The sequence below is a fragment of the Vipera ursinii genome, assembly GCF_947247035.1.
Source record: "Vipera ursinii genome assembly, chromosome: 2".
NCBI lineage: Eukaryota > Metazoa > Chordata > Lepidosauria > Squamata > Viperidae > Vipera > Vipera ursinii.
The window spans coordinates 80,709,053-80,720,985 of NC_139513.1; the positions used below are offsets into that span (position 1 = coordinate 80,709,053).

Sequence of the window (11,933 nt, forward strand, 5' to 3'; positions counted from 1 at the left end):
TCTGTGGATCATACAGAATAGGACCCTATGAAAAGAGCTAGATAGATCTTTCATTTTTATCAATATTTTGATCAAAGTTATCTTTCCTAGGTAGTGAAACAGTGCCCTCTATCAGAGATCTGACCACTTTGCTGGCCTTTACTATTTTCTATAGTTGTATGTGTAGGACTCTTTTACCAACAAGATGCTTTAGCTGTTTTCATGAATTCTGGAGGAGGGGGCTATATGTCACCCAAAGTCTATTGGACTTGGGTTGCTATAATTTAAATAATAGTTTAAAAAATACAACACTTCCAGCAAAATTCTGTCTGGATTTTCCAGAACTTGTAAAATACTCATTGTTACAGCTTACTTATTAAATCAAAAACTAAGTAATAGGCTTACTCTTTGAAATACGGTTTACATAAACTGGTATCTGATACAACTAGTCAAAAACCAATCTACTTCAAATATTAATATAATATCAGGTATAAAATTGTTCATGAGTTTGAAAATATATATGCTACTACCATAATAGGTTAGCCAATCTCAAAATGACATGGAAACGGTTATCACTGAAACAAAAGTATTCTCTGTAAAATATAATTTGCTCACATGAAAAGAATTAAATTTGTACACATTGATTAATCTGGATGAAATCTTAGAGGGCTAACTATGTGAAATAACTATACAAGAAACAATAAAAGCTCTCATGGCAACTCAAATACCAATATGTTTCTCATTGTGAACACAATACCTCATCAGAGGCAGGAAAGCTCATCTCGATTATTTTCCTACCAAACCCACGAACAAACGGGGTTAGCAAACATCAAGAGGTAATGAAGTACTAGCAGTGAATGTAGATAAATTAATAAATGCAAGAAATTTGTCTATTATACAATGAAACAGCTATGGGTATTCATCCACAGATAAGTTTATTAGGGAAAGTAGTATATGAAACAAACAGTATTCTTACTAACCTTGGGGAATGGTTATTTGAGGGACCATCTCTCCCTGGTTACATCTACCTATCCCATTAGGTTCAGCAGAAGAGCTCAACTATGGGTACCGCTTATATAGGGGGTTTCATCTGAGGGGACTCAGGACGAGAGCCCTTTTTCACCTTGGCATCTGCTGTCTGGAATGTCATTGCCTTTGAGGTTAGACTGACCTAACCCCATTGGCCTTTCAGAGGAGCCTGAAGCCATGGTTCTGGCCTGGGGACCAGTGGAGGTATGGAGCTGATAAGATGGTTATACTATAAACTGTTGGATGGTACTCTCCTATATTTTCCAATTGTGTTTTTTGTTGGTGGTGGGTTTTGTTACTGTTGTTTCTTGTTATTCCTTTTTCGTTTTTGTTTTTAACTTTGTGAGCCAACCAGGGTCACACGTGTGAGATGCCTGGGCCATATAAATGAATGATAGATAAATGATAGATGAGAAATATTAATATTCTGAATGAATTCTAGATTAATTGCTTCAAAATGGCAGCAAAGGACTGAAATATATTTGTTTTTGAATGGTGCATTTCAAACTGTTACCTATTTACTCTTTTTCTCAGAAACCAAAATAATATACGATATAAAATACAGTTTAACGTAAATACTTTTAAAAACCTGGTTGAACTACATAATCCATGATTTTCTGCAGCAATACAAAAATATCATTTTAAAAAAAGAAAATGCGTCAATCCATGTTGATACTAGGTTACTAAGTTCTGTAACAATATTATAAGGACAGATTTGGCTAGGACAAGTTGAAATCTGGATCTACTGCTTGATCTGGCTTCTATATCTGAACTGTTCTATTGCAGTCTGTTATTGTGTGTAAGCAAAGAAGTCCAGATCTATTATCAAAGGCCCATACAAGGCAACACTGACCAGAATAAATACTAAAAGATTCGTGAATTCTTTTAGCTAGGAATTATAGTTAATGTACACAACTCTACCTTTGTTAAACTAATATTTAATGAAGCTAAACAGCTTAACAAATGCCTACTTAAAATCACTTGAATGCATGACAGTTGAGTTTGAACAGATACCATTATATTGTAGGGATCAGATATAAACAATAGGTTATATGATATTCTAAACTGAAATTGGAAACATGCTTAGCAATTGGTTTCTGACATAAAAAAATCTCGTAACTTTACAGTAATGTGAAGGAAATTATTGTGAAGTCTAGCATAAGGTTAATATGAGAAGAAAATTCACGCAATCTCGAGAGAACGTTGGTATTCTAGAGCTCCCTAAAAAGAAACCGCAGGTACTTCTCACTAACGAACAATAATTCAGGCCAGAATTTCCATCGCTAAGTGATGTAGCCATAAAGTGCAACATGACATGACTGCACAGATTAGCGATGTAAATTCTAGCGTTCATGGCTGCTGTTGTTAAGCAAATCAGTCTGTGTCATTAAGTAAGGGTGTCCCCACTGATAACCTCCTGCTGGATTCCCCATTAACTTTGCTGGTAGGAAGCCAGCAAAGGCTGCAAATGGTGATCTGTACACTCTGATGTTCTAACTGGAAGCTGGGCACTAAGGGCCCAGATCCCAATTGTGCAATTATATGCTGCAATCAACAGGCGCACAAGGATGGGTGATAACTGTCACTTGTTCAGCACCATTTTAAGTGTGAGTGGTCACTCAGTGAGGACCACATCTACTGTACTTCAGCCCGGTGGCAGAATATCAAAGCTTAATAAGCGATAGCCCCATCAGTAATGCTTCTTTTTTACACAAATAGCAATAGCACTTGGGCTTATATACCACTCCATAGTGCTTTACAGGATTCTCTGAGCAGTTTACAAATGTCAGCATATTGCCCCCAACAATCTGGGTCCTCATTTTACCGACCTCGGAAGGATGGAAGGCTGAGTCAACCTTGAGCCAATCAGGCTCAAACCCCTGGCTGTAGGCAGAGTTAGCATGCAATACTGCATTCTAACCACTGCACACAGATACACACGCCTCATAAATATCCACTTTGGGTGGTTTAAACCTGAGGAGGAAGGAAATCTATGATACACCAGCACACTGATAACATGTGCTCTCAGAATAGAATCCACATACAGTATAGAAACTTCCCAGGTTAAGAATGAGTTCTATTCCTAACTTTTCTCTTTAACCCAAATTTCGGTAGTTGGAACTTGTGCTTAGAAACAGACTATGTATTACTAAAAATGGCAGGCAATAATGTCCTTTCTTGAAGTGACAAAACATTGAAGCTGTGCAATACTTTTACAAACTGACAAAAACGGACAGTATTTTAAAAAAACACATGGCTTCAGAGGTTCCTGAAAGCATTGCGCAACTTCAGCACACTGTTGCCTTGAGGAGACAGTACTGGCAACCTATCTGAATTCAGGGTTAGTCCTTCAGTTGGACATTCTTAACTGAGGGATTGCCTGCAATTGAAAGGGTTACAAACCAAATTAAATTGTACTACCATCTTAAACATTTCTATAGTGTAACGCTACATTCAACATAGTAAATAAAATTCTAATCTATTTCATTAAACTTACAAGATACAGTTAAGTTGGGCCACAGGATTCCATCATCTATGCAGTCTTTGGGATGCCTAAGATAGCCCCACACTACATCTCTGCTCCATTAATTTCACCGGCTATTGGTCTGCTTCTGAGGGCAGTTTAAGGTGTTAGGTCCAGGCTACCTGATGAATCATCTTGTCCCAGTAGGACACATCTGTCCTACTCATGTCGGCAAAGATAACCTAGTGCGGATCCCATCAATCGAAAAACTCTGACTTTCCGGATCCAAAAGAAGAGCCTTCTTTGCCACAGTGCCCACTCTTGGGAACATCCTATCCTCTAGAGCAGGGCTTTTCAACCTTTTCACCCATTGTACCACTTTTAGGATAAGGCAACATCCGAGTACCACCAGTCGCCTAACAAGATGTCAAAAACGTGATGACCAAAAAAAAAAAAAAAGGAAAAAAGTGATGCACAGGTAGTCCTCGACTTACAACAGTTCGCTTAGTGACTGTTCAAAGTTACAATGGCACTGAAAAAAGTGCCCCCAAGCCACAGCCAAGCAAGACACGTGCCTGCCCACCCGGCCGTGCTCTTCCTCCTGTCCGAGGTTTTCATTGTTTTAAGCATTTCTGTGAGGATTGGCAGCAGGGGTGAGGTGGGGGGGGGTGTTTGCTTTTTATTCCCCCCATTTGCTGGGTGGTTGCAGCAGGTTTTGGTCACTTCACATGACCCTGTGACTGTCATAAATGTGAATCAGTTGCCAAGCATCTGAATGTAAATCAAAAGATCCTGGAGATGCTGCAACATTCCAGCTGATCGGCGCTTCTTCAGGGCTCAGCAGAAGCACCAGGATCAGCGCCGAACTCCAGCTAGAGCCTGGTGCTGATCCTGGTGCTTCCGCTGAGCTCTGACAGCCCTACAGCTCCAGCCATTTCTCGCTCAGGCTTGTGCGGTGCTGCCACCAATTCAGCTCATTCCCCTCCCCAGCTACTTCTCTAGGATGGTCGTGTACCACCTGCCAGGTGCCAATGTACCACAGGTGGTACCCGTACCACAGGTTCAAAAGCCCCGCTCTAGAGAAAGTTCTATGCCAACCCTCCTACCCTTCTAGAAGAGCTTGAAGACCTGGCTCTGCCAGTTGGCCTGGGGATTTCCACAGTGCAGGTGGCTGCTGGATTTATGTCAACTCCCCCTCCCCCTTTACTCTTTGCTTTCCACCCACCCATCCATCTTTCCCATTTTTTTATTTCATTGTTCTATTATTTTACTTCTGTTTTGTTTATACTCTTTCATTTCTTTGTTGTTGTAAGCCACCTGGAGTACCCCCACAGTGAGATAAGTGGCAAATAAGTTTAATAAATAAATATCATGTTTGAAATATTTAAATTGATTTATAAACAATTTAGAAACAAGGGCACTATAATGCCATTCAGTGCAAAGACTTCTGATCTATACCACTGAAGAGGATCAGCTTTCAATGTCAACTTGTCAACTGCAACTCAACAGACCCGGAAAAACACCAGTTGCTGAGCTCCTAAAGAAATGCAAGCTTTTCATGGTAACTTATGAATGCTGATGTGGGGGTGGTGTGGGAGGTGTCTCTCTAGAAAGTGAAGAACATATTGTGAGCACTCTCACAAAATGACTGACAACATGAATTATGTTAGGAAGCCAGGAGCTGCATGTCTTTGATATAGTGAAGCAAACAATATTGCTGAGAATTCATCCACTTGCTTCCCACTTGGTCAAATTAGAATGATTATAGAACGCCTCTTAATAGAAATGTTGAAAAGCCACTGTAATGCATATTTAATTTTCATAACTGAAGCTATTTTGGGGGAAAGTGCCTTTCTTTATCCTTGGTTTTTTATTTCATATATTTGAAGCAATATATTTCATCTCACTTTTCAAACCAATTAGGATACATAATTAATCAAGTCAGAACCAAACTACTGTTTCTATTTGTGGAAGGGACAACAGAGTAGATGAAATTATCCAATTTCCATTATATGAAAACTACTTTGCTCCATTCTTCCCAATAATCAAGAACACTACTGAGAGGGAAAATAGGACATGGTAGCTTTCAGAAATCTTGTCTTCAGATTTCAGCACTATTTTCCTTACACCTTCATAACTAAACAGTTTTTCAGCAATGTATGGGCATAGCCACAAAATCTGATTCTGTATTTCCTTTCTGCAAGAAAATCCTTGATAGACCGACCTTGCTTAGTGACCATCTGAAGTTACGATGGACCACCAAAAAGGTGGAGTTTCGACAGCCGCACATCCCCTCCTGTCTTGTGGTTTCATTTTGGGCACTTGGCAACTGCTCACATTCATAGCTGTTTACAAATCAGCATTTGTTTCTGGTTTCCAGTGTTTACTTCTGATTTCCAATGAAAAACGCTCATTTAATGACCAGCTCAAAAAAATAAAATTAGGCAGTCACATGGTGATCCGTTTAATGGCTACCATGACTTCTTACAACAATAATCCTGGGCTCAATAATGGTTGTAAATTGAGGACTACTGTAATCAGAAATTGCAATATGTGTAAATGGAAAGTTATAAAAGATCATATTCAGACACCAACTATTTAGGAAGTAGAAGAAATGGATCTGTCTTTTACATCTAGAGTGAAATGTTCTAGAAGACTCCAGGGAATTCAGCTTCTTGCACATAATCTGCAGGTACTCCTACCATCAAATGCATGGGAATAACTAAATAGATTTAGTTTACAGTAAGATGTTACAGGTAAAAGAATTATACCCAACAGAAGTTTATTTGAAATATTATTATTCAAGCCAGTGGATTAGTAGAACTTATTTCAGTCTGGTACGCAATCTGTTTTTTCCCCGTTGTCACATTTTTAAAATTGTGAAATAGCTTTCATAAGCTGCTTAGAGATTTTGGCCATCCAGCAAGGAGGAATGTGATGGATGCTGTATGGTACATTTGCCAAAAGCATTAGAGAAAAATATAGACGACTTTTTCTGCTAGAGTTGATGGGATGGCCAGAAATAATCGGGGAGAGATGGTCCTTTAAACAGCACGTGTCATAAAGGGCTTTTAAAGCCAAATCAGCACCTTGGTTTTGCCAAGGAAACACATAATTGCCTACATCATCACATTTTGCACCAGATGGATGCTTCGTGATACTGTTCATGTGGAGTGTATTACTGTAATCCATCCAAGAGTTGATCAGAACATGAGTGATCATGAGCAGAGCCTCCCAATCCAGGAATGGGAGGAACCAGTACACAACATGAAGCTGTGCAAAGGCCCTCCTAGCCATGGCTGTCATCTGCTGTTTGAATAACAGTTACAAGTCTAGGTGGACTCCCAGACTGTATAAAGTCTGTTTGGGGCAGTGCAAATCTATCCTATAACAAAGATGGCAAAGTTCCTGAATTGGAGGGACTCCAAACCTTGGAGCCATTCAATCTTTCCAAGGCTCAGCTTAAGCCTGAAGTTCCCCATCCAGTTTCCTATAACCTCCAGGCACTGGGACACAACATCAACAGCATCATTTAATTCCAAAGCAGGAAAAAGGTATATCAATATGATACCTCACCCAATGGCAGTGGAGGATTTCACCCAGCTGCTTCATGTAGTTTTTGAATAGGGGAGAACACCAAACCCTATGGGGCACTAAATAGAATTTATGCCAATTTCTATGAATCATATAGCAACATGGGTGAGCTAATTCAAGAAGGTCTAGCAACTTACAACTATTACTAGCATTTTCCAAAAACTTGTTCATTATTATGATTTTTTATATCTACCATTAAAGGTAGTTATTTATGTTCAACTAATATTAACATCTGATACCAAGATTAATCACCCTTTTTCATTTTAGCTAATACAAACTTTAGCCTTTTCAAATAATCACAACAGTACTTTTACATGGATGGCAATCACATTTATATTCTCTAGTACCTTCTGGATTTTATTTAATCACTACATATTGTACTGAACTTATGTCACTGCTTAATATTCACCTTGTATTTAACTATGAATTGGGGAACTTTGGACTTCAGATTACCAAACACCTACTAGCCTTTCCCACTGAGCACTAGGTGCTAAAAGTTATCCTATGTTCCCCATCACTGTGAAAGATCCTTTTTGCACATGGGGATATTGTAATGCATTAAGCTGATTTTTACTCTGACATCTTAACAGTTAATAACAGCTATAGGATTAAACGACCGGTGAGGCAAACCTGGTATGGAAATCCTTAGTTTTGAAGCAGAAATCTCCATCTCTGCAGCCAGTGTTCTAATAGTAAAAGTTTTGCAAATCTTATCCCAGAATAGGAGAAACTACATTCAGCTGCTCCTTCTACTTGCTATGAAAGGAATAAACATGTCAGGAAAGGAAAAACTTTCCTTTTCATCCTCACTAGAATAAACTCAACATGGTTGACAAAATGGCAGTTCCTCCACTATGAACTCTTCTCCCACTACACACTGGTCTCCATAGAAACATCCTGCCCATGGCTTTCCCTTGGTTATATATACAACACTAACACAAATAAAAGAATGATTTAGCAACACACTCCCAACATTTAGAAATTCACAATAAAACTCTTTGCCAGCAAGGAGAGGGATATAAATTCAGTATCATTTGGTACTGTCAGTTTTGTATTCATAAAAAGCTATGACATATGTCTCAATTTTTAAAAAAAAACAAGGAAAAAGGTGCTAATTTACAGCAATTCCTCAATCAGCTGGATGGAGACGGAAGTTTTTAGTATTTTTCTGTGGCAAGTTAGTAAAGAGTAATTTTAGAGCACCATTGCTCCTTTCAAACTTATTCTCAAAGGAAAGCTAAATGAAGTACTTACAAAGTACCACATCACAAAGATGCATGAAAACTTTTCTTCTGTTCCCTTCATATAAATTATTCCTTGATTTTAAATTAGAAAGGGAAAGATGATTTGTTGCTGCAGAATGCATGTTACCAAGCCAAGTTGCCAAAAAAATGTGCCAAACCCAGCAAGAGGAAGTCAAGCTAGATTATTTTTCTGTTGCTGCCTATTATTGCATATAAAATTTAACCTTCTCATAGTAAGTCTTTTTAAGCTTCATAGGAAAACTTTTTTCTGTGAAAAATGTTCTGTGACACACATCTACAGCATCCCTTATAAGAGGAATATTAAAAAGCACAATAGGGGGGAAAGAATCAATTTTCCATATGCACTCAAAATAAAATTCTATTCAGGTACAATTGTTTGGAATAGGATGCGTAAGTACTGCTATGTCAGGCTCCAAGAATCTCTTGTGTCACTAGTATGTAACACCAGCACAAAGATCAAAATAACCATTAGGATATTTCATTGTGGTCTTTAACTTAAGGGGACATAACTGACATTCCCCAAAAGAAACTGCAGTATTGAGTTTTATAGAACTACATTCACAGTGTACAATTACATTCAAACCACAACTCTTCTGGCTTCCAAACAGCAAGTTATAAAGGAGTCATATACATAAAACTTAGAACCATCTACACTTCCTAAACGTAATGCTGCCGATAAGACAAAAATAGCACTGACTGGAAGGAAACATGGCTACTCTACAATACTCAGCATCAGATTAGAAAGCTCCCACTTGACCCAGTTTACATATTAGTTACAATGTTCACCACAGATTTCTGTTGCCAAGTGAACATACACATAAACGATTTCTATTAAGACTACCTGGGGCAAGAGTACAGCTGAGTGACAGGTGAAACGTGAAGGGCTCAAAAGTATTTGAAAATTCATGCCTACGATTTAAATGCATATATTTTCTGCACACTTACGCATACCTATCTGCACCCAAACAGGCCTGACGAAGGGGGAAGGGGTGTTTTCAGGGCAGTTATTATTAGCACTTCAACAAAATTGCATGTTTTTATAGATAGATAGATAAGATAGATAAGATAGATGATAGATAGATAGATATAGATAGATAGATAGATAGATAGATAGATAGATAGATAGATAGATAGATAGACAGATATTTGTTTTCTGAGGTTTTCACGGGGAAAAACCCGAATGACCAAAGGTCCATATATATAGATATAGATAGATATAGATAGATATAGATAGATATAGATATAGAGATAGATATAGATATATATATAGATAGATGATAGATGGATATATAGATATAGATATAGATATATAGATATATATATAGATATATCGATATAGATATATAGATATATAGAGATAGATAGATAGATAGATAGATAGATAGATAGATAGATAGATAGATAGATATTTGTTTTCTGAGGTTTTCACGGGGAAAAACCCGAATGACCAAAGGTCCATATATATAGATATATATAGATATATATAGATATAGATAGATATAGATATAGAGATAGATATAGATATATATATAGATAGATGATAGATGGATATATAGATATAGATATAGATATATAGATATATATATAGATATATCGATATAGATATATAGATAGATAGATAGATAGATAGATAGATAGATAGATAGATAGATAGATAGATATCCAGCCTAGATCTGATGGTGGTGGAATGAAATTGTCATTCCGTGAGGCGACAGACAAAGCTCGTAGCTGTGTGCCAGGGTAGCACAATAAAGCCGCGACCATGGTTCACTTTGTGAGCGCTGCCCCCTTTTTTTTTTTACCCATGCCTCCTTTTTTCTTTCCCCCTTCGCTATTGAAGGACACCATTGTCCTCTACATGCAGTTATTTCTGCTACGGTAAAAAAGAAAAAAAGAAAAAAAGGGGGGCGGCCTCTCAAGCCTCTTTCCTTTGATTATTCTCCCACCCCTACACCGCCCGAGACGGCCGGTGTCGCGGAATTTGTGTCTTTTTCATCGGGAAGAGAAGAGCCGCGGCGGCTTTTGAAGAGGCCCGTTTCCTCCCTCGGCAGGCCCGCGGCGCTTCTTTACAGACCCGCTCAGCTACCTTCTGACTGAGCGAGCTAGCCGTTCGGGGCGCGGGGCCACCTTCTTTTTTCTTTTTTTTTCCTTCCCCCTCTCAGGGCACGAGGAGGAGGCAGGGAGAAGCGAGGTTTGGCACCGATAAAAGTACCGACTCCGGGGCGGGCTTAAGAGTCGCCCAAGTCAGTATAAAAGAGGGGTCGGCAACCTCGGCTCTTTTATGACTCGTGGACTTCAACTCCCAGAATTCCTGAGCCAGCATAGCTGGCTCAGGAATTCTGGGAGTTGAAGTCCACGAGTCATAAAAGAGCCGAGGTTGCCGACCCCTGGTATAAAAGCACCATCCTCCTGGCCACGCGCGTGCGTCGAGGCCGACCCTCCCCGTCCTTCACATCCCTTGGCCGGCCGGGCCTGCTAAAGCCGCCAATTGGCTATCGCAGGCGTGTATTCCCGCACTACAAAAGGAGCAGCGAGAGAGAGAGAGAGAGAGAGGTCGTCTCGCTCGCTCGCTCGCTGCCGGCCCTCCCGCCCCACGATCTCCTCATTCCGCCACTTCGAAACCCTTTGGCCGTAAGCCTCCTTGCAGGGCCGTTGAACAGGATCGATGCCTCCAAGCAGTAGTCGGCGGCATCTCCCTTCTCCGGCCCGCTCTGGAAGCAACCAAAAAAGAAAAAAGAAAAAAAAGGCCGTAGAGTCCGAGAGAGCCCGAAACGGGATTGATTATGGAGGGGAGGAGGACCGCAGCCACCGCCGCTCGGGCCCTCTGCGCATCTATGGTGATGGTGACGACGGAGCCGTTTGCAGTCCCGTGAAGGACGTGACCCGGCCTACCCCTGCCAAACCAACCTGAGGGCGAGGCGGAGCTGGACGAGAGGAGGTTTCACTCCGAACGAGGCAGACACGCACGACGAGAGACGGGAAGCACCTCACGCAACAGCGTGCTCAGCCGCCGGGTAAATATACCTATGGCGCAGCCTAACCCTGTTGAAAGGCCACATCCAATCAGCTGTCGGCCAAGTTCCCGTCTCGGAGATCGATAGGCCACAAGAAAAAAAGGGGACGGACAGCTTCCAGAAAGGCAAGGAAATAGTCCAATAGAGTGACGGGAAGCCCCGGAACGAGGAGCAAGATTGATGCCTGCAATAACCAATAACTGCCGACAAAAGGCCTATTAAGGCAGGAATAGAAGAAATAGATTCAGGCGAAGACCAACGAGACGACGCTACCTTCATTATTAGGAGAAAGATGCCGCGGAGGCGTGGCTAGATAGCCCGCCAAGGATAGGTGCGCTGCACGGTTGAAAGTCTGATAATCAAGACTCGGAAACCCCGTGTAAAAAAGGGCGTTGCTACGGATCAGTAACGAGCGCAGAGTCCGATTACAGTACGACGAACGGTAATGTATGATTGACAGAATTGGGATGTGGACCGATTGAGTCGGGAAAGCACCTCATCCTGAAACGAGTCCGGTTCCGAGTGAATAAACGGGAGGGAGAAAAGTGGGCTCCTTGCATCGTGCCCCTCCCACAAGCGAGTCTTGCG

At 40.5% G+C, this 11,933-nt stretch overlaps 1 protein-coding gene across 3 annotated transcripts in view; it reads right to left on the minus strand.

The window, feature by feature from the left end:
- The window catches only part of G3BP1 (G3BP stress granule assembly factor 1), a 32,289-nt gene extending 20,951 nt beyond the window's left edge, over positions 1–11,338 (minus strand). For all 3 annotated transcript variants that reach the window (XM_083354356.1, XM_083354357.1, XM_083354355.1), the window contains exon 1: positions 11,239–11,338. The gene's annotated coding sequence lies outside the window, so the exon portion shown is untranslated. The remainder of the gene's footprint in view (positions 1–11,238) is intronic.
- Between the last annotated feature and the right edge of the window lie 595 nt (positions 11,339–11,933).